Source organism: Pteropus vampyrus, unplaced genomic scaffold, assembly GCF_000151845.1.
Source record: "Pteropus vampyrus isolate Shadow unplaced genomic scaffold, Pvam_2.0 Scaffold10, whole genome shotgun sequence".
Classification (NCBI taxonomy): domain Eukaryota; kingdom Metazoa; phylum Chordata; class Mammalia; order Chiroptera; family Pteropodidae; genus Pteropus; species Pteropus vampyrus.
In genome coordinates, this window is record NW_011888791.1 from 14,472,962 (window position 1) to 14,497,307 (window position 24,346).

Sequence of the window (24,346 nt, forward strand, 5' to 3'; positions counted from 1 at the left end):
GTTTTTTGTTGAGTTTTAGTTCAGCTTATTGTTGTTTCAAGGGGAGAGATTTGGGGACGTCTCTCATTCCGTCATGTTTTTCCTCTTTTTAAGAGAATACTTAACAAAGGTTAAAGGAACTTCCAGATCAAATACTTGAATCCATTATATTCTGAGTCAAGAAACTGAATACAAAGGTTTTAAGTGGAGAGCGGAAAATCTGTTTTCTTTCTATATCTTTTTAATAAATACAGACTACCTCATGACTTTACCCTATTATGAGGTCTGGTACAAATGACACTACTTATCAGCAGTGGTTTGAGAGGATAGGTCGCTCTTTAGTCACTGTGCTACTATAGTAAAAAGAAATGAGACTGAAGACAGGTGCAGCCAGGTCATGAGTGACTTGTGTGCCAGGCTAAGAAGTTTATATTTTATCCTGAAGACAATTAATTTAAATCAGATTTGCACTTTGAATTTGTATTTTAGAAAGAGCTCAAGCTCACAGACCAAGCATGCATTCTAGAGGCGGGGACACCAATTGAGGTGTATTACAGCAACTCCCTGGACTACAAGCTTCATGAGGGCAAGAACTGTTGGGATTGCTCACCACTAAATCCTTAGTACCTAGCACAGAGCATGACATACATGCTCCATAAATACTTGTTCAATTAAGTAGTTAATTAATCCTATGAGAAATAATTAGGGCATAACCAAAAACAGAAGTCGTGGAGACAGAGAGAGGGACAATTGTTATTGGTAGTGAGGGAAAAGGAGGACTCCAGAATGACTCCCAGATTGTTGGCTTGGCTGACTGGATAAATAGAGTTATCCTAAAAGTAGAGATAAATAAGAAATACAGACATATTTCAAGGAATATATGAGTTCAGTTTCAGATATATTGACTTTGAAGCCCTTCCAAACAGATTAGTTCAAAAAGCAGTTAGATCTCTGGATCTGTAGTTGCTCAAAGGGAACAGCACTGGGAGGTTGCTAAGGTTATAGGTGTTAGTAAGTCACATTGGAAAAGTGTAGAGTTCAAGTCTCTTTCCCCTATGAAGTGCTATATCCATCTTAAGTTGCCCTAAGATCTCAGTAAAATACTTAACATGAACTTGAACAGATCTGAACTTGCCTCTTAAAGTAAACTTAGTCCCACCTTCAGGGACTTGGTGACTCACTCCCATTTGCAAATGAGGTGACCTTTCATTCAAGTTAAGAACAAAAGAAGAGCTTTCTTCTTTCACAAAATAATGTCTGCTCATCTGCAATCCAAAGCATATCACTGTATATGTACAACGTATATGTACACTTACTTCTTTTCAGAAACGTATATGTACACTTACTTCTTTTCAGAAAAGTTCACCTGGAATTGTCAAAGGCCCTTAGGTCAATAGGCTAATAGTCTGAGATTTGTTCTCTGGCCACTCCTCTAAGTATTCTCAGTCTATTCTAGTAGAATTGTAGAGCACCTCATTAGCTTAGTTCACTTACTGCGTACTACTTCAGTATTATTCTCAGACTTTAGCAAGACCCAATATAAGAAATAGACACATGAATAAAGTCCCAGTGCATTTGCTTTTCTGGAGATATTGTCCTCTATATTGTTCTATGTCCCTTATGCACATTTTTTCACGTGCATAGTGCAATAAATTTTCTCGTTTTTATTTCTATTAGTATTTTTATTATAAATGTAATATTTGCTAATTGTAAAAAAATTTTCAAGCAATATAAAAGCTTCCATATCTCTCTTTTCCTGCCCATAAAATTCTGTCCCTCAGAAGTATTCAATTAGTCAAGATTCTTTCCATTGCAAGTGACAGACCTGTAGTTTGAAGGAAATTAAGTGCAAGACAGGAATTTGAAAGGAATCAAAGCAAACACTGCTGAAATCAGAGCAGTATCCGGAGCCCCAGAAAATGGACCTGGGGTATGAACTTTCTGCCTCTGATTCTACATGCATGTTAAGAGTTATTCTCAGTATTCTCAGATGGCAGAGAACAGGGCTTCAGGTGACTGTGGGATCACATCCTTGCATCACTGTCATCTAACAGGAAAAGAGATTTTTTTTTTCTTCCTTAGAAAAATCCCAGGCGCGTGCTCTAATTGGCATACTTTAGGTCAGAGGAGTTCTGTGGCTGGCAGCACCTGGAAACTCATGGTTGAAATAGAAGAAGAACAGTTCCCTTGAGGAAGAGGGACATTGTCCTTAAAAGAAGAAAGTGTGCTAAGCAGCAAAGTGTCTGACAACTCTATATTGCCATCAATAGTTTCCTGGGCTTCTTCCAGACACTTTCTCTGTATTTACAAGCATATAAAAATTTCCTTTTTATGTTTTACACAAATAAGAACATATTATGACAAGTTCCTTTTACTTCATCAAAGAAAAAAATGTTCTCTCACGAAGTGCTGATATACTTTCTTTTGATAAGATGAGAATTTTCTAATCCACTATTTTTTTCTTGACTGAGGAAGCTCAGAACTAAATTTAATGTTCAGTTATCATAACTATATTAAATTTCATAGTTAGAATATTTGCTTCTCTTTTATATGCTTTCATATTTCTGATTCTTAGCTTATCTAGCTTCATTGTGCAAATGCCTTTTATTATAAACCACCTAAAATTCTTTGTGAAAGAAGACAGAATTTTTATTTCTTCTAATATTTGTTTTTTAAAACTTTATCATTTTTTATTATGAAAGTAATGAGTCTTATTATACAAAATTTATAAAATAAGTGGAAAAATAAGGAGAAAAAAATCATCCATGTTCCCACCTGTGTTCTCACCACCCATTTTTAACATCTAAGTGTACTGCTCAGTTTCAAGAGTAGGAGAAATAACCAACTCATATAACTAGCTTGACTGAATAGTTTCCTTTCAAATAAAAAAGAAAATCTCTGGAGTCTTTGAATTATGGGGTCATCTAAAGAGAAGAAAATCCTTAACAAGAAGAAAGGTGGTCTCTGACATTTTGACAATGGTTATCCAGAATTTATTCTAATAAGATTAGCACTATTAGTCTATAGTCTATTAGTCTATTCTTCCCAAATGTCATCTACCCACACCTAAATTGAGATAGAGCAGAAAAAGCAAAATGCTACCTTTTTGTTAAGCTTCTACAATTGTATTTACCCATAGATTCAACGGTTAAATTATTATTGCTAAAACGAATATTATTCCTATTTTCTAGGTCTCATAGCCAAAATAGTGTTTTTTAAACATACTTGTAATAACTAATAACTTTTAGATTCCCAATTGTGTAGACAGTAGTAAAAGAAAAGTCCTAGAAAAACTTTGAGAATTATGTACATACCTGTTTCCCCTACAAACAGAGGCTAAACTATGACTCTGAAAGAAAAGTTAGGAGTAATCGTACCAAATGTTTTAATCCCTATGTGAGTCAGCTTGGACTGCCATAACAAAATGCCATAGATGGAATGGCTTAAACAACAAAAATTCATCTTGTCACAGTTCTGGGGGCAGAAGTCTGAAATCAGAGTGCCAACATGGTTGGTTTTGGTGAGGCCTCTCACTCTGGCTTGTAAATGGCTACCTTCTTGCTGTGTGATCACGTGGCCTTCATCAGTGTGTGTGTGCACAAAGAAAGAGAAAGCTCTGGTCTCTTTTTCACTTCTTATAAGGGCACTAATCCTGTGGGATGAAGGTCCTACCATTACAACCTCATTTAATCTTCTTTACTTCCATAAAAACCCCATCTCCAAACATAGTAATTTTCAGGGTTATGGCTTCAATATATAAGCTGGGGGTGGACACAATTCAGTCCACAGCAATCTCTTTGATCTCTGGCAATAACTTCATTTAGCTCTTAATATATTGAAAATAAGCACTTACTGAAGGGTAAGTTCTTTACTGCTCTGAATAACAGTTCACCAACAACTTCACACAACAAAAAAAGTTTCTTAAAAACTAAATGTGATATAAAGACAGATGTGGGAAGATATACATACATATGTGTATATGTGTGTGGAGAGATAGAGAGAGAGAGATTCAAAGTTCATTCATTCCTGTGTCATCTGAAACCTTAAGCTATCACCTTAAGATTTGGGTCCCGACATACTCAGTTGTTGGTAGGTAGATAGACAGCTATAGTGAAACCATTAGGAACTAGAATTCAATAACCAAAATGGATATCATGAAATAACTGGATTCAGAATAAACAATGCAAGCTGATGTTTTGCCTTATCGTTTCTGTAAAGTGTGTTTATGTTTAAATATGAAACCAGAAGATTATTTGGGGTCAGAATTTAAAGTAGTCCCATTTTGATATGTCAGAGTAACATATTTGCCTTTGAGCTATTTCATCTGAAGTAAAAAAATCTAAACAAAAAAAAATACATAAATCAAATATTTTGGCCCTTTCCTTGTCTTCCTACCATGGGCTAATTCTATTCAGAAAGCATGTATTTTTTTTCCCCATGAAGTCTAAAGTACAATATAGAAATTCATCCTTTTAGTGAACTGGGCCTTTTCCCAAGATTTATATTTTGCATTTAACAAAATAACAGCAAATTTCAGGTATTAGAAGGATCGAAACAACCTCTTCTGTTCTGTTGTCCTTAGAACACCATCTTTTATTCATAGCTTCTCTTGTGGTGCTGGGAGGCAGATTCTGTTGCTATAGCAACGCCCTGCATATCCTTGGGGATAGCTTACAGTTTTACTTTTTTTTTGAACAACAAAGAGCCATTGATACTACATGTTGCCAAAGGTTACAAAAGTTGAATTCTAAAATGAAAATATTTCTTCTATAGAAGTGGTATACCATATGCGTCCCACAAATTCAAAGAGATATGTAAGGATATGACCTTTGTGTGAACACTGATGAATCTAGTATAATACTGTTTGGCTTCAATGGATTATTCACAACAGAAGTAGCTGAAGTGTATGCCTTGCTTTCTAAGACCACTGTGGGAGATAGGGAGTTTATTCCCAGTATCTGTAAAGATCCAGGAGCAGGAAAAGAAAAAAAAATAACCAAAAGTACCATCACTTACATTCTGTTTGTGACTTTGTAATCACCTCCCCATCTCCACCCCCACCAAAGTGAACTGCTATATATCAAAATCCAATTACAATTTGACAGTAAATAGATCCTCAAAAGAGTGGTTGTGACTGAATTCTTGTTCTTCAGAATAGATATTAAATATATGAGAGTCTCAAGAGCTCTGAAATCTGTATTTCTAGTTTCATTTTAACTGGATTCTCTTCATCTGAGGAAAAAAAATATATTCCTTAGCTAGCTGTTTTGTGAAACCAGGAAAAAATGTTTCTTTTCAAGTATTCTTTTCAAGGTAAGTTATCTCATCCCTGCAGAAATCTAAAGGAATGCACTGCGAACCACAGATGAGAAGTTAGAAGCTCCACAGAATCACTTCCTGAAACAACCATAAGAGTTGATAGAGGGTCAGGAGATGGGAATCTGGATTTTTCTCAATAACAGGAGAGAGAGCTAGAGGCTGAAAATGTAGATAAAATATAAAAACTAATCCCAATGTCCTCTATTCACTACAGCCTGGATAAATTCACTTGGTCTAACTAACTCAGCAGACCAAACAAACCCCATAATTCAAGGCCACTCATTTGTTCATTCATTCATTCATCAGTATTTATTAGGTACATGTTATGTTCCACGCCATTTTTCAAAAGCTTACTAAATGCTTGATTGTACTCTTGAAGAGTTAGTCTCTAATTCAAAAAAGTCTTTATTGGTATATTTTCTACAGTATAATATGGAGAAATGTATTTAAAATAACAGAGTCACAAGGTAATCACAGCTAGTAATAATAACCACACAGATAGTGTATCTAAATACCATCTCTCCTTAAAAAAAAAAAGAAACAGATTTCCTTGGAGAAATGACTAATTCCAAAAGTGGTTGAGATTAGGAAAATACAAAGTATCATGGAACATCTTATTGTTCAAGAAAGCAAGGAAATGTTTAAACATTAATAAAGTCATGTCAAAAGAATATTGGAGCTGGCTTGAAGCTAGCCACACCCTAGACAATTTAAGCATCAAAATAAATAATGACAGGATTAGGTTATAATATATTAAATGAGTAATAAATGCATGAATCCATAGCGAAACTCAAAAGCAAGGAGAAAGGGAGGGTGGGAGGAGAAGAAATTTTTAAAGGGGTCTGTATATCAGATGACAAAATCAAATTAGTGTTAATTTTCTTAGGTGTGACTAGTATAGTGGTGACACAGGAGATTGCCTAAATTCTTAGGCAGTGCATACTGAAGTATTCATGGGTGAACTATCATGATGTCAGCAACTTCCTTTCAGATGGTTCAACAACAACAAAAGATGCATGTATACATATGTAAATAGAGAGCAAAATAAAACAGATATAGTAAAATGTTAATGACTGTAGATAAAATGTATACAGCATTCAGTATATTATGCTTTCAACTTTTCTGTGATTTGGAACTTTTCAAGATAGCTTAAAAAATAAGAAATGTAACTATATTAAAATGTTAAACAATTTATGACACGCAACTCATTCAAACTACTACCGACCAGTCAGTCACCTGTCACAACTAAATGGTACAACTTAATGATTAGAGAGCATGGACATTGGTTCCCAACAGAACTATATTCAAAACCTGTTTCTCAGACCTTAGACAAATAATAATATCTCTAAACTTTAGTTTTCTGCAGTGAAATGAGAATAATACCTGATAAAGCAGTTGAGAAGATTAAATGAGATGTATAAGCCGTTTGACACACAGGAGACAACTATTACTATTACTTGGTGGTATGAGAGTAAAGAATAAAGGCTATTTAGTCACCATTACATGCTACACTCTCTCTCTGGTAAGCACTCTCCACTAAAACTATGACATCACTTACTGCCAATGAGTGCATTATATTATTAGCAACCATTTTTGTGGTAAGTATTTTCAACTAAATTAAAAGTTTCTTGAAGGCAAGGACCATGTCTTAACTCTAATTTCTTTATTTCCCAAAGAACCTTGTACAATGTTATACATGACAATATTTCATCTGTATGCTATGCTAGATCAGTGCTTCTCAACCCTGGCCTCACACTGAAAAAGCCTAGGGAGCTTTTTAAAAAACTTGATGCCTGAAACCCACACCCAGATATTTTTATTCAATTGGTCTCGGGTAGGGGGATCGGGGCCTTAACATTTTAAAAATGCCCAGGGTGATTGTAAAAAGTTTTGTTCTGTGTTTCTCCTTAGTAAAATGACACCAGCCATTGCCACCAACTTTCTACCCGCTTTGGAGTAACCTGGAGTATCAATCGTAGGTGGGTTTGTATTTTAATATGTCAGCTTTCTCTTGTGAGCACTGCCTGTCCTCCTATCTCTTGAGAGAGGATAGAAGTAGATTTCAGACAATTCATCAGACCTTCATGTAGGTTGTATAAGGGAGGAAAATATCTTTTTCTTCTACCCTTCTAAATTCTTGACTGGGACACCTGTAACCAAAGACAGATTGACAAGAGAAAAGTACACAAACGTATTTAATATGTTTTACTTGACACAGAAGACTTCAGAAGGAAATGAAGACCCAAAGGAACGGTTAAACCTAAACGTTTTTTTATCAGGTTTGACAAAGAGTAGAAAGTTGTGGGGAAATTGGTGGGACAAAGGGTATAAGGTAAGTGTAGTAAACCTGGGAAAACTGAGCAAGTCCTGTTTGTTCAGATTCCTCTCTGTGTCCCTTTGTCATCAGAGATGACAAAGATGCTCCTTTTCTTCAGATATACTGAGGGCACTTCTCGCATGGGAGTTTTATGATCTGCTTCAAGGGAAGATCAGAAAGTCCTTCCTGCACCTGTTATTTCTCTAATTCCTTCAGCTTAAAATATTCAATGTGCCAAGGTGCCGTATTTTGGTGTAGCATGACCTGAACCTCATCTGTTGTTAACATAAAATGTGACAGATTTGTGCTTCACTTTATCAAAATAGATAATTGTACCTAATGCTGAGTTTTCTTCAGTTTGTAAAAACTGTAAAGGTGTGTTTTTTCCTAAACAAGAAGTTTGGGTGAGGTTTCATAGCAGAATAATCATCCAAACAGCAGAAACTTAACTGTAATACTGCATTATTTGGTCATTTGGACTTTCACAATTTAGGTAATATTTTCATTTGTGTCCCAGAGATATCAAATCAGAAAGTAGACTACTTAAATGACAAAAGAAATGGAAACATGTAGGAGCAGAAGTCAGAATCAGCAAGCATAGTAAGAATATGAGAATAAGAGCATTTTAGCACATCCATCTAGCCAGCTGCCAACACTGAAGAGTGAGTTCCTGATAAAAATATATCCAGGCCTTGGTGAGAATGCTGAGCATGCCTGTTCTTACAATCCTTCAACCACAATGACACCTATGGCCATGAGTATTAGTTGCCACCATAGCGTTCTGACATATTCACGTACCTTTTCTCTGCCCTTGGCTGGGCCCTTACAAACCTTGCTTTGCTGGGAAAGCACCATGTGTTGTTAATAAAATATAAAGAGAAAGGGCACTCATGTGTGTGGTAAAATATAATTACTAATGAGGCTCTTCTTTCTTCAAAGGAATCAGGCCTTTACCACTTCCAAAACCTATCTATCCAATTACCCACTTAATGGCCAGGTAACCATGGGCAAGTTACTTAACCTCTCTCAAAACTCAAGTTTCCCCACTTGTCAAACAGGGATGATAAAGTGCTTACTTCATAAAGTTGTTGTAAGAACGTGTTTAACACAGTTCCTCATACGTAGTATCATTGGCTAAATGGAAATTATTATTATATTAGTAACATGGTGACAAATCCAAACCCAACAGTTAAAGATATGGAAACCCAAATTAATCCCTATTTCCATTCATTTGTATATGAGAAAGCTTTGAAATTTCAGCAGGCAATAATCAATTAATTTATCTCAACTGTACTTTGACTGTATCTTCAAACAAAATTTAGATATTTAAAAATACTGCCTCTTAGAAGAAAACCCAAAGATTTAATTACTTATAGAAAAGATGGCTTCAGATTTTATAAACAAATTCCCATTTCTTCTAACCCTAAGACATACCCTCCAAAAATAATAACAAAGGTGTTGTTATAGTGGGACCATTTCCACTTATTGCCAAGACATTTCTAACTGTAAAGTATTTGAGACTTTAAATTTCTAACTGAAAAGTATAATGCAAATGAGATTAAAAACCATGTTGTGTAAGATGACATGGAAGAACAATGCACTTAAGAGTTAGAACCAGAGGAGGAAAAGCAATACGATAGGCATGACTGGAGCAAAAGAAGAGAGAATATTGTAATTATCTAGTGCCAAAAAGGAAAAAACTTCTCCTACCCTCTCAAATTCTGAACTTAGGGACCCCATGAATTAAACAGAAAAAAAAGATAGATTAACAGGAGAAAAGGCATACAAATTTCATTGATATTTATATTTCATGTGCACGGAGGAATCACAGAAAAGAACTAAAAAAATGAAAGAAGTGGTTAGACTAGTTGGGGGGGGCAGTTATATATCATTTTAACAAAGAGTAATAAATTGTGGAGTAGTGACTAGACAAAGAAAAGGGGTTTGGGGCTCCTGTAAGTGGTAAATTGTAGGAAGGTGGTTTTTTAGTAAGGTTTATTATGCAGACTCAACTCGGCCAGTACTGTCTTTGTCGTACAGGAGAGGGGAGCAGCTTTACAAATGGAAATTTATGTCACCTTAAAAAGGGAAATTTATACCCTGCTTCTAGCCAGAAACAGGGAGGGCAGATAAATTTTTCTGTGTCTTTCTCAATTACCTTTGGCTCAAAATAATCCTTATGCCAAAGTGGCATATTTGAGGGTGGCATATTATGGATCCCTTCACTAGAAAAGCAACTGAAGGTTAGAGTTGAAGAGTTTCCAGAGACAAGTTGTTCTGAACAACGCAGATGGATAAAATTGTTTTACCTACCCATTCTGAAGTAGCCTAAGGGGGAAATATTTGAAGTAGACTAGACTGGAGATACCAAAAGGAAGTTAAAGATTTCTTATCATTGAAGGTGGAAAGAAGGGGAATTGATTTTAGAAACGCTAAAAAAGGCAAAGCTGGACTGTTTCAAAGGTTTATTTTTTGAGGAGTCAAGTTTTGATATTCTTCTTATCTTTTACTTGGGCTTTAAAATGTTGGGGAAACATTTAATGGAAGTATCATAAGGTGTATATAGTATGTAAATCAATCTACATTTAGTAAACTCAACGTGAGGTACAGCATCTCCTCAATTCAAGGATTCCAGCCCTTAACAAAGAAAGACTTACTCCTACTTATTTCTAATAAAACAACTTCCACAACAAAAAGTGTTACTTTTAAGTCCTGGTACCAGCTGGGTCTTCGGCAATCTGCTAAACCTCTGTGAGCCTCAATCACGCTAGGGACACTACAACAGACTAAATGGGCCCTGAAGTCCTCTCCCTCATAAAATTTTGTTCCAATATAAGTGGATATGACTCTCGTCAAGATGTGACTTCCTTTTCTTTCAGTGACTCTTTTTTTAAATCCAATATGTTCCTCATAAAACTAGTTGCATTATTTATGATAGGATAAAAAACACACTTTCTTCTCTGCTCCTTTTATAGAAGAACAGGATTACAGGTATTTTCAGGTTCTCAACATCTTATAAAACCGAAATTCTGAACATTTTTAAATATATTGCTATCACAAGAAATAAAAATTTTGATCGTTTTAATAAATAAACTTGGTTTGGAATGAACTGTTCATATAGTTATTAAAATGCCATTTTGAAAAGTTACAGAACTCTTTTCAAATTTCGTGCGCATCTGAGTATTAGAGCTCTCGACATTTGCATAGATCACATATGTAAGTATAAGGCACCAGTGTCTCTCCCACAAAAACTTATATAGCAAGAAGCAATGGTGTAGAGTTAATCAAAATTGGCATGTTATTATTGACCATATCGATTCCTTAAGCTTTTTCAGTTGTTCTTCTCCTTCATCTTTTTGCAGAACTTCAAATACCTGTATTTGAATTACACGCAGGTATTAAAGTTATAATCCTAAACATGCAAAAGTTCTGGTTCCCAGAGCACATTTTCTTTTCCCTTAAGAGCTTGAAAATAACCCAGAGCGCCAGCGGTTTGGGGAATGTTGCCCGTGATCACCTTTCACTTTTAAGCACACTTTTTCCAGTTCAATTTTGTGACCCTTTCTTTTCATTCTAGTTATTTGGGGCTTTTTCTAAGTACTGACAAATAGGAAATGACCACAAAGACAAGTGGAAGGGAAAAACATTTTTAAAATAACTTCACACACCACCTGCAATTCTGGTAAATGCCTTCCTCTCAGAGTGTGCGGGCATTTTTGAGATTTCCGTCAAATCAGTTGCACTGCTCCCCCACAGGGCTCCGTGTTCCCTTTTCAGCTCAGTAATCAAATAGCTTTGACTGGCCCATGTCTGCTTTTGTCCACTTCTGACCTACATGTTCCTGTGAGGGACATCTTTGTCTCACTTTTCTTTGGTCACTGAGTCCATGTACCTCAATAGGCTAAGTCTCTCAGTCCATTAACGAATTCTCAGCTCAGCCCTAGGCCACCCAGAAACCCCGGTTGCATGTTCTCACTGAATGGCTTCACTGGTGGCCCATTCAAATGTGCTAATGTCAGAAAAAAGGGTTGAATGGGGCGCCAATGTACACCATTGCCGAGGCAAAGTGACTGGGCTTCCAATAAAGCCTCCCCTGGGGTGATGTTAAGCAGAGTTATCAATGGTGCAGAGGCTGAGCCAGGACTAATGCTCCAATCATGCCATCAACAGGTGGCACAGATGCAGCCACTTCAATACGAAATCACAGTGCAAAGTTCACTGGCAATTCAATCTTCTCTCCAGCTTCCAGCATCCAGATAAATGTGCAGATATGCCTCCTTCTCTTTCTGGTTCTGGCGCAAGCTCAAAGACGTTTCGGGATGGGAGAGGAAATGAGCATGGTTTATTTCCAATTATTCTGAGGTTTAAACCTCCAGAGAAACTTTCTTAAAGCTCTTTTATTTTTATCATAGATGTACAGATGCAGATAAAGCATTGTCTCAGAGATCACCCCCAAAACATTAAAAGGACACTTTAGTTCAGCAAAGGAATATTTTGAATGTGCAAAACGAATGTCACATTACGGCACCATGTTGCTAATTCTCTTAAGAAAACATCTTGAATTCCAAGTAAATTATGCAGTTATGAATTCTGCAGCCACCCTGTATCCCCTCCAAAAATCAGAGCAAATGAAAGGAAAAAGAAAAGAATCAAGCAGCTCCCGATTTTTTTCCTTCTAAATAGATATATCTGAGAAGAAACATAAAAAGAACCAATAAGTCAGGATTTTCATAATTACTTTTAAATTTACTTTAAGACCTCTGTTTTTATTTGTTTTTGTTTTTTTGTTTTGTTTTGTTTTGTTTTTAATTATTCACAAGTATACAGTAGTTCCACAAATTAACCTGGAATAATAATCCAAAATTATCACTAAACTTGTCATCGACGTGAACTAATACCTCCTCCTCCCGGATTTCTAACCCTTAAATCCTGGTAACAGTCTGCAGAGATAGCTCATACTCATGACAACTTTGACCTTCCAGGAGCACCCAACGTTCTTCTTGGTTGCCCATCACAAGTCAGCATGTACGAAAACTACTTTAGTTCTTCAGTTCCCTCAAAACCACTTTTCCACTCCCACATCAAAAATAACACACACAAAAAATTGTAGGACTTCGCATCATATCAGCTATTTTTAAAAGATTGTAATTTTGTTAGGGGACAGAATCCAAAGCACAGGGTGCATAAACACATAATAAATGGTTCTCAACCTACATAGAAATGATTTTTAAATATTCCAGAGTGCTAAAGTTGGGAAGCTCCCAAATACAGAGTAGGCCCCCAGAACCGTTTTGATCTAGTCTGAAGAGGGATGGTTTTTGTGGAGGGAATTCTCTGGATCCTATATTGTCTGTCCAGTCCCTGCACAGGGACTTTTCAGGGGCTTCATGTCTGGTGGCCGAACAGCAGCTGGTGCTGAACAGCTGTCCTAGAAGAGTCTTCTTTTAGCACTTCATCCCCAAAGTGACTCTCACACAACTCTGGTGCTCACACATATGAAGGATTTACGGTGACTAAGAGTCAAGGTCAGTGGTTCCTGAGCCTGAGGGAAAGGTGACAGATCTCTTAGCATTTGTGGCTAGCCTAAAAATCTTTTTTCTTTTTCCTTTTCAGCCACATAAAAGAAGATTTCTTCCTCACTGTCCCTCATTTCCTGACTCTAGTCAGTTCTTTCTACTATTTTCTCAGGCAAGATTAATTGTAAAGCATAAAGGAGATTTTGCAAATTGTCATGATTTTTATGTAATGTAGAATGTATTTCTTTCCCCTAATTATTTTGTACTTTCCACCCAAGTTTAATAAATGTTAACATTTTGTTATCATGTCAAGTTTTTTAACCCAAGAAGAAACATTACAGATAAACTGGAAGCCCATCTTGTTCATTTCCCAGGCCCCTTCCCCTCCTTCCCAAGGGGAGGAGGGGGAGGGCTCTCTGATGAATTCAGTGTGCAGCCTTCCCAATGATGTGTTTATACTTTTACTACAAAATGTAGTATTGTTTTGAGTTTTTACATCTTTGCAAGTGATGTATCACATGGCTGTAACTTGCTCTTTTCACTCAGTATTGGATATTTTGAGATCTAAACATGTCGATACCTGTACCCAGCACTGTTCTAGGCACTGAGACTATGACTGAATGAAACAAACTCCTTTCCTCATGGCGTTTTCATTATTGTTCCCTAATCTTTTATAATGGACATGGATTATTTTTATACTCAGAAAAAGAGTCATTTCTTTAAATAGTAAAGTTAACTCATCCTCAATCTTCTAGTCCTCAGAAGTAGAATTTTGTCCTCAAGTCCCTAAGAAAACAAAATATTTGCATTACATGTTAGTAAAAGAAACAACTTGCTAATTTTAAAAAATGAAATCCAAATTAGTCAATCAAGAAAAAAATTCCTGTCTTCTCTCTCCATAATTTTCCTCCTTCTTAATCATACTTCACCCAAAGCTATTTAAGGTGTAAAGTGAAAAAAATTTTTTTTAATCTATAGCTTCTTGTCGGGACTGATGTCTATAGAGCCTGCACTCCAACTGGGGTAGCATTCAAGGATATTTAGACCTTGGTCCAGGAAACTGCAATCATGTGATGCTATAGCTTGCCCAGTTTGGTTCCTCTGGTATAATTGCCAAATAGAGAATGTTATCATCCCTTTTAAAAAATAACAAAAGTAAGTGAAAATTGGATTGGGTTTGTACATGGCCTCCTGGCTTGCATTATTCCTCTCATCTTTATTTCCTAGGCAGATCACCTGAAAAAGTCAGAACCTTAAACAGCATTTTTAAAAGATGCCTCTGGATTTTACTTTCTTTGCTGCCTCCAAAGAGGCGCCACAGAATGCTCAAAAAGAAAGATTCAATCTCCAGCTATCCTTTTGTTTACAATTCCTTCCTTCCTCCCTGTTGTCTCCTGCTCTGTTCCCCTCCCCCAGCCACCTAAACTTTGCTTTTGAAGGCATCCTTGACTTCAGAGAAGTTAGACCATGTCACTGATGTCTCTTCTTTCTCTAAGGCAGGCTAATGGAGATAATGGGCCTGTGGGAGAGAGGAAGCCAAAGAAAGGGAGGGATTCCTTCAGATACTTAAGGGATTATTGACAAGGCTCACCAGACAAATGAAAAAAAAAAAAAATGGAAAGCAGCTGAGGTCGGTCTACTAGCTCCTTTATGCAATCAAGGAAAGGATGCTGTGGAGTTTGTTATTGTTTGGGACAAGGGAGTAGTTTTAAAAATTATCCTTAGGCCACTTATTGAAGACTTTAAATAAATGTTTCAAATAATTAAGACTATTAATTAAGACTACACCCAGGAAAAATCACTAGTATTTTGCTCACTGGACAGAAATGGAACAATGAATGAATATTACTTAAGTGAGGAAAAGTCAGTATCAATCATTTCATAAGTTAGAAAACCAAGCACTTAAATGCTGCTGTGGGACAAATCAGAAAGAATTTAGCAGAAATCATTTTTTTTTTTTAATCAACAGCCTACATTTTCACTAGAGATAGAAGAAGACAAAATTACCAATCTCCCTAACTTCAGTAAAGAACTCTTTACAAGCTTCTTTAGATATTGCCTTCAGGCTCTTAAACACTGCCCTTTTCTGTGCATGTACTAGATATCATATTCATGGACTTTTGCATGGGAATATATCTCCTAACCCTTCTCAGAGCAAAATCTGCCTCCGTTAACCTTTAGGCTGAAACTCAAGGACATTTGTTCTTATTGTGTCCTAACTAAAAATTCACTCAAACCTATCACCTCCTTTCCAAAGAATGACTGATTTAGGAGTTTGCAACATAGAAACAGTCCAAATAGGAATTAGCCATCACATTGACTCTAATTCTTCCTCTGTGGCTACAATGGTAGCAATATGTTGATGATCCTGTTGAAGGCTGTATTACCATCCTTCACATAAAAAGCCCAATTCGCAAGGTAGAGAGATTAGATATTCCTGGCAAAGGAGAAAAATAGCATAGATCACATCTGAGGCATTAATACAAACATACATAATGAACATTCTCCTATGTATTTTGTTATTACTGTTGTCATTATTACAAACAAGTGTTCTTTACATAGAAAAATTGTATTGTATTTTTTAAACTTTCTTCCTTGTGACCCTAGAGCAGGATTAGCTTGGCATTATGTTGATTCTACTCCTAAAAGTCAAATCCCTTCATTGAAGAAAACTTTCGCTCCAAGAATGTCACACTCAGTTGCTAGATTAAAAGAATTAGCATAGAAAGGTTCAAAGAATGTATTTTAGTTTAATACAGCTAATTCCAGGTACACACACGAGTGGATCTATATCGCAGAGTAGCAACATTCCATGGAAAATCTACTTCTTTATGAAATAACTTTTTTCCCTCCTGCTTTTTAAGCTTCCAAACAAGCGTGCAGTTTTTTTCTAACCCTACAAATGACGTCTATATTGCAGAATCACTTTTTTGCCAGATACACATAGACTGTGATTTTTAAAAGCAAGTGCCAGATGAAGCAATTTATTGTACACAGATTCTAATTGGCTTTTTTTTTTTTAAAGAAAACTCAATTGTGCCAAGATCCCTAGCAAACCTACCACCTAGTGACATGCTGCTTATCTGTCTACACCTCCAGAGTTTGCCATCAGCTGCAGATGCCATCTTCCTGGATGGCCTTTGAAGTTCTAATGTTTTTGCACTTCAAAGAGGTACCAAGACAATAGTAGGGATGAAGGGAGTGGGTCTATTCCCCAATGCAGAAAATGTTAGACATGTTTCATGAGCCTAAATGGCTCTCTGTTTCACCATCAAAATCTTCTCCAAAGGATTAAAACTAGCTAGGACACAGATTGTATTAATTATGTAGTCTATTAATTAAAGATTTTATACATAAAATAATTAACAGTGAAGTCTCTATGCCACCTGGTCAGTCTACATTTTTATCGACATGGCAAAAATAAATAGCATAGCCTTTAACAAAATTATTTCAAATCTACTGTTACCTCCCATTCTTGTAATATTCTTAAATGACCTTTTACCATCATCAAATGACCTTCTTTTCTCCTGAATTTCACTAGCAAGAGTTGGAAGTTCCTGGGTTAAATCTATGTAATAAATCAATATTTCTAAATAATACTTAGATCTTTAAAAAATCAATAGCTATGACTTCACTGCTCAGTATAATTTTCTATGTAAAAAGACTTGATAAAGTTTCAGTCTTTAATATCTTAAAAAATCAGCAGTGACTGTCACCCAAACCTAAAAGAAAGCCAGCAACAGGTTTAATGAAAATCGTGCAGAGAGCCTATTAGACATTAAGTAAATACTTTGCTTCTGTTTTCTAGTTCCTTTTTGTTTGATTACCATGGCAACCTGTTTTTGTGGGGGTCACTTGGAATGTATAAGAATTTGCTGCAATTAGATGCTTACATCCTATTGGCCAGTATGATATAGAGTAGTAAAACTAAACTAAAAAGAAATAAAAGAGAAGGAAAGGCACTGGTAAATGTGGACAAAGGCAACATGCACTTTGGGACCCAAAGAAAAATTCTGTAAGCCTAATTATCTTTCAGAGCTATTTTCAAAGTTGCTCTTAATAAAAATTTCCACATCCTCTAGCCTGTGATTTCTTACCTTGTTGACTTTCCAAACTACTCCTTAACTGTATAACACATATTGCACTTGATTTTACTTTTGTTATTCTCTAATTGTTTTGTAGATATATCTTATCTCTTTATGAGGTTGCAAAAGTCTTCGAGGTAGGAACCACATCTTCTATTTTGAGGCAGCATGGTAAAATGCAGAAATCCACAGAAGTGAAATTAGATGTGGATTACGGTCTAGTTCTGAAACCAATTAGTTGAACAAGACCATAATACTGCATTTAGGCAAGTCCCTTTAACTTCACTGAGCCTCAGTTTCTATGTTATAAGATTCATGCCCTTTAAGGGTGTTATAATTAGATTATTTTATAGTGTCTGCAATGTTATATATATCTATGATATATGCTTACTATTCATTTCCTGAATTAAGTTTAATTGATTCAATACTTTAAAATTCTGTCTCAGGCAGCCCTAAATATATAGAAGATTAAGACAACTGTTTCTGTTCCAAATCCCAAGAGATACTATCATTTTGCTATAGACTCTCAGGCTATAAATTTTAAATCCATGGTCAGGCAGGATGAACGTGGCCTTCTTCTAAGATGAAAAGAGGAAGCAAGTGAGATGTCCACAGCTACACTCACAAAGAAAAATAACAGTATCATTACTTGCTGAAAGACTTACTTAGCCTGACTCAGAAGGTAAAGTAGCATTACTATTGTGTCTTATCTAGATCCAGAGACTCTGAATTACAGAGAAATTGTTTACTTCAAATTATCTATTAAGCATTATCTATTAAGGTTTAGACCAATCACTAGACCTATCAAATGATTTCAAATCTTGGCTTGACTGTTTACAATCCAAAGATTATCTAAATTCTTCTCCACTCATCATGATTACTCCAGATGCTTTAAGCCCTCATTCAGCCATTTCAAGGAGGTTATCCATTCAGGCTTTATTTCAATACCTCCAGTGGCAAGAAACTCGCCATTCCCAAAAGCCATTCATCCTATGTCCAAGCTGCTCTAATTGTTAGATAATTCTTCCTTATATTAAAACCAAATCCCTCTTCCCTGCTATTCTGTACATAGGGCCCAGGATAGAACTGCTCTCATGACATTGTTTGGAATTCTTTTCCTCTAAGTACACATCAGTTTTCCAAGTCCTTCTTCAAGAGGCAGCCAGAGCTAAACACAATCCTCTATGCTGGCTGACTGATACAGTATACAATAGAACTATCACTTCTATTGTTAATTCAAAAATCATGATTATGTGCCTGTTTTGAGCTATATGCTAGAGATACAAAGATAAATTAGATAACATCTTTGATTTCAGGGAGACAATAATCTATCTACAGATTATTATCTATGTTATAAGATTCATGTTATAGAATGTTAGCAAATATGTTCAATGAAAGGGCTAAGGGCTAAGGCTGAGAATACATATGCTCCCTGAGGAATGGGAAAGGCCCAGGAAAAGTTTCAGAGGGGAGATATTACCAGGTAGTCCAGAGAGAAAGAGAATTCTGGGAAGAAGCAACAGTATAAGCAAATCTCTGACATACGATTCAACATGATAAATTCAGGGAACTCCAAAAAGTTCACTATAACTGAAAAGCAGGGTATGAAGCATACAAGCAAGAGTTTAGGTTGGAGAAGCAGGCAAGTGCCACATGGTGGAAGACTGTGTATGCCATGCTAAAGCATCTGAACTTTGTCCTGTAGTCTAGTGGTCTCCAAACTAGGGTCCAGAAACCACAGGGGATGTACAAGAGTATCCACCAGAGTAAAAATATGAGAACTTCTACTTTATTTAATTTTTACCTAAGAATTTGGAAAATATTAAGCCTCACTAATATTTCATTTGAACTGACACTGGCATCCTCAACAGATTCAAATGCGAAACTATAACATGTCATACACAACTAGCAAAGCATCCTGAAAGAAAAATGGGAATTATACCAAGTGGAGGGTTGGACCATCCTGTTATTCACTGGCCATCGCTCTGTTATTCATTTTATTTTTATTAAATATATTGTACTTTAAGGTGCCTAGTTAAGTGATAATATGGATTATATTTTCTACTTTTAAGGAAATAACCCTCATAAAATAAACGAGTGACTGAAAAAAAAGATCTCTTCAAAGAGACCCTAAACTGACAATAATACCAATAGGGTAAGCACAATAAGAGCTAAAACAAAGGCAGAGCTGATCCTTCTACTCCTTGTATAATTGCATAATTTCTCTTTGTCAGGTAAAAATAGTAACAATACATTCAAATCATTTATATATGTATATAAGACTATTTAAGATACGAATTTACATCTAGAATATGAAGAACTTATAACATTTTACCAAATTTGATAAAAGCCTTTTTTGCAGGGTTTTTACTTAAAAGTACTAACTCTGGTTAAAAATATTTGTTTTTCCTGTCTCAGAAAACATGGCCGAAAGCATTCTGAAGGCCTGCATAACGACTTTAGCAGATGATGCAGTGATCCAGTACACACACCTTCTGCATAGGTTGTCCTTGCGCCAGCACACTGCATCTTGCTGCAACACCTGTATCCCTCCACCTGAGGGCTCTAGAAACCCAAATAGGCAGGCCAGGATTGATTGATGTCTTGCCGATGACAGGTGAGAGGTGGAGAATATTTACTGCTCCTCAAGTAGAACGAATTAGAAAAATTCTGCACTATCTTCCAAGCTCTCCAGCAGGACTGAGTCCCAGTTGCTCACAGTGGGAACTTACTTGGTAACAACCCCTTTATCGGATCAGTTCCTTCCTCCTTTTCTCACTTCTGCCACCCCTTATTTTGCTAAACAGTCGGATAAAACTGTAGATGTTTCTAACATGTTTGTGTTCTTGATATTTGTTAGACTCTGCGTCAATAATGAAACGCATGAAAAAACAACTTTCTTTTTGTCTTTCAAAGCTTTAAGTGCAATGATCCACAATGGATTTTAGCTCTTGTAGAAAGCAGCCACATCCATGTACTGCACACAGTCCACAAAAGCAGCGATCCGCTCCTTCAGCATATCTGTTTCAACTTTATCATCTTTACACACTGTATTTGAAGTTTTTAAGTCCCTAACCCAACGGAAACAAGTTGGAAAAACCCCCAAACAAACCCTCCGCCTGAAGAATTCCGAAACAACCCCCCGAATTGGCCAAAACCGGCCCAACAATCCAAAGGTTCAAAACCAAACAAGTGGGAGACTTGGCAACAAGTGCAGATCTTTTTTGGCTTTCTTTGACTCATACTGTGCAAAGTGTTCTTCTCTTTGCCTCTTTGCTGCTTCACTTTCATTCTCATCAAATCCAAAGAGATCAATGTCGTCATCATCTTTCCAGTGGTCCCCAACCTTTTGGCAACAGGGACTGGTGCTCCCATAAGAATCTAATACCTGACCATCTGAGGTAGAGCTGAGGCAGTGAAGCTAGGGCTGGGGAGCGTTGCAAATACAGATGAAGCTTCACTGGCTGGCCCGCCACTCATTTCCTGCTGAGTGGCCCAGTTCCTAAAAGGCCAGGGACTGGTACCGGTCTGCGGCCCACGAGTTGGAGACCCCTAGTCTTTACTATGTGTAGTTCCATTTCCTGTGATGTCTTCCACATTAGCAGGGCCATACTTGTTCAAAGCTTCTTTCACCTCTGTCAGGCTGGCCTTTTCCTAAGACTTGATGTGATTACCCCAGCGCAGGGCATGATACAAGCTGGCAGGTGGTGGGCTGAAGACTGCCTCAAATACATAATCCCCGATGTAGCTTTGCTGAGCACCTAGAGGCCAGCATGGCTTTTCAGGTGTCCACAGGCGGGGGCATCACCCAATCTGGGAGCCAGTGGCAGCAGAAGAAAAGATTAGTGCAGGCACTCTCCCCCAAGCTCTAAGAGAAAGAGGATGCAAAATGCCACAAAATGCAGCAAAGGTCCCTGTGTAGAGAGTTTCCCCTTGCTGTACCCAGCCACAGGTTAAAGGTCAGCCACATTAATCTTTTCATTTCACAAAAATCAGGGGCTCTGAATTAAATGGTCCACAAATTATCTGCAGGCTTTTCTTTGTGTTTGGAAATCGAAAAACAACTTTTTCGGGAGCTAATAAAGTAAAATGTAATGGAGAGTGAATATTCTCATTAGTATTGATATGTTTTAAGCCACTACGCTAAACAAAAAAAAACTACTGTGTATGAATACAAACCTGAGTAAAAGAAAAGGGGGGATAAAGAAGTCCTAGGATAAGGTGACAAATTTAGCACCATAGTAAAATCATTACCTACATCATCTAGGCAAATTAGGGTGCAAAATGGTGAACTTAGATGAACGTTTTGTTGATGGTATTAATTTCATAAAAACAAAGTCTTTAAAATGTAGTCCATATCTTTATATTTTAAAATCACCTTTCAATGAGGTAAAAAAAATATGAAAGTCTGAGATATTACATAGAAATTTGTTATTTTTCAGCAAAGAACTTGTATATTTTAAAAAGAGTTACATATTTTTCTTTTACAAATAAACAAATGTCCAAAATTTGCTTACCTTTTCTATGATGCAAATAGATTGCCATTAGCATACTACCTAGCAGATTTTTTTTAAAATAAATGAACACCAAAATCCCAGTAAGTTATTTTATGGATACTAACAAAGTAATTTTAAAGTTTTTATGGGAAGGCAAAAAAAAAAAAAAATAGAATAGCCAACACAATATTGAGAGAGAGGAACAAAGTTGAAGAACTAATGATACCTGACTTCAAGACTTACTATAAAGTTATAGTAATCAAGACAGTGTGGTATTGACAAAAGAATAAACAAATAGATCAATGAACAGAATATAGAACCGAGAAAGAGACCCTTATAAATATAGTCAACTGATCTTTGACATAGGAGCGAAGGTAACACAATGGAGTAAAATAGTCTTTTCAACAAATGGTTCTGGAACTGAACATCTACATGCAAAAAAATTAATCTAGACATAGACCTTGCACAAAAATTAACTCAAAATGGATCATAGCCCTAAATGTAAAATGCAAAACTATAAAACTCCTAGTAATACCTCCTGGTATTACTTATTAGATACACTACCAAAGACATGATACATGAAAAAAAAATAATTGATAAGCAGGATTTCATTAAAAGTTAAAACTTCTGCTCTGCAAAAGACAATATCAAAATAATTAGAAGACAAGCCACTAACTGAAGAAAATATTTGCAAAATACACCATCTGATAAAGAACTGTTATCCAAAATATGAAAGAATTCTTAAAACTAGACAAGAAGAAAACAACTTGATTGAAAAATGGGCAAAAGATCTGAACACACATCTCACAAAAAAAGACCTATACAAGGCAAATAAACATTTGCAAAGATGCTCTCCATAATATGTCATCAGGGAAATGTAAATTAAAACAGCAATGAGACATTAATACATAGCTATTAGAATGGCCAAAATCTGGAACAACACCATATGCTGGTGAGTATGTGGAGTGATGGGAACTCTTATTTATTGCTGGTGGGAATGCAAAATGTTACAGTAACTTTGGAAGACAGTTTAGTGATTTTTTTAAAAATTAAATATACTCTTACTATCAGATCCAGCAATCATGATCCTTTGTATTTAATCAAAGGAATTGAAAACTTATGTCCACACAAAAATCTGTATAAGGATATTTATATCAGCTTTATCCATAATTGCCAAAATTTAGAAGCAACCAAGATGTCCTTCAGTAGGTAAATGGATAAATCAACCATGGTACATCTAGACAATGGAATATTATTCAGCACTAAAAAGAAATGAGCTATCAAGCCATGAAAAGACATGAAGTAAATGCATATCGCTAAGTGAAAGAAGTCAATCTAAAAAGGCTATTTACTGTATGGTTCCAACTATATGACATTCTGGAAAAAAGCAAAACTATGGAGATAATAAAGAGATCAGTGGTTGCCAGGGAAGGGGGTTGGTGGAGAGATGAATAGGCAGAACAAAGAGGATTTTTAGGGCAGTAAAAATACTCTGTAAGATATTATAATGATGGATATGTATAATTATACATTTGTCTAAACCCATAGAATGTATAACATCAAGAATGAACCCTAAGGTCAACTATGGACTGTGAGTGACTATAATGTGTCACTGTAGGTTCATTTTTGGTAAATAGCTTACTACTCTGGTAAGTGATGTTGATAATAAAGGAGGTATGTCGGGGAGGGGTGTATATGGGAAATCTTTGTACCTTTTTCTCAATTTTGTTGTAAACCTAAAACTGCTCTTAAAAATTTGTGTTTAATAAACAACAAACAAACGGACTTACTCTGTCTTTTTAGAATAAAGGTGAGAGTTTAACAATGAGTCAGAAAGCAACTACTTTTCAAAGGAAGCATGTGTGTACAGAGCATATTTGAAATGGCAATGTTTCCATTACTATGCAATGTCATTACCAAAAACAATGTGAAAGTGTTGTCTTCATATCTGCACACTTAAAAGCACGAAAATAAAATTTTTTGACTCGTTGTAAAATTTTGTAAATAAAGGGTTTCAATGTGGATTTTTTTTGGTTAAAAAATATTGAAATGTAATGCTTTTTAATTAGTTCACAAAAACAATTAATTAAAATTATGGAGATAGAAATGCATTGCCAAATTTCAGGGAAAAAAAGATTTGAATAATTGATGGATGAGACTGAAAAATAAAAGTTGTTTTAGTTATAGCCAATGATGCACTTCTATTTGTTTTTGAGGTATCCTATGTCTAGCCACTGTAGCATTCAAAAGCAAGGATCAAAATTAACTGAATTTTGAATCACTATATCAAAAAAATGTTAAGCCAAGTTTTTGAAAAATAATGAAGCATATTAAACACATTATAAAATAGATTAGCTATTTGTATTTGTTCTATTAATAAATGATATTTTGAATGAATTAGTTTTTATTGCATCTCATCCTTTTTAAATTTCTGTTTTGTATATGTTTTACCATGTATGAAATAAATAAATATTTATTTATATTATATATTTTTTTGTATATTTACATTAGGTATGCATGCTCCAAATATTCTTATGAATAGGGCACCTAGACAATGGGAAAACTGAAAGAAAACCTATCAAAGGGTTCAGAACTGAGAAATAATATGATCAGATTTGTGTTTTCAAATGCATA

At 35.8% G+C, this 24,346-nt stretch overlaps 1 pseudogene; it reads right to left on the bottom strand.

The window, feature by feature from the left end:
• Positions 1 to 20,160: 20,160 nt before the first annotated feature.
• Positions 20,161 to 22,796, bottom strand: LOC111730379 (annotated as a pseudogene).
• Positions 22,797 to 24,346: the final 1,550 nt, after the last annotated feature.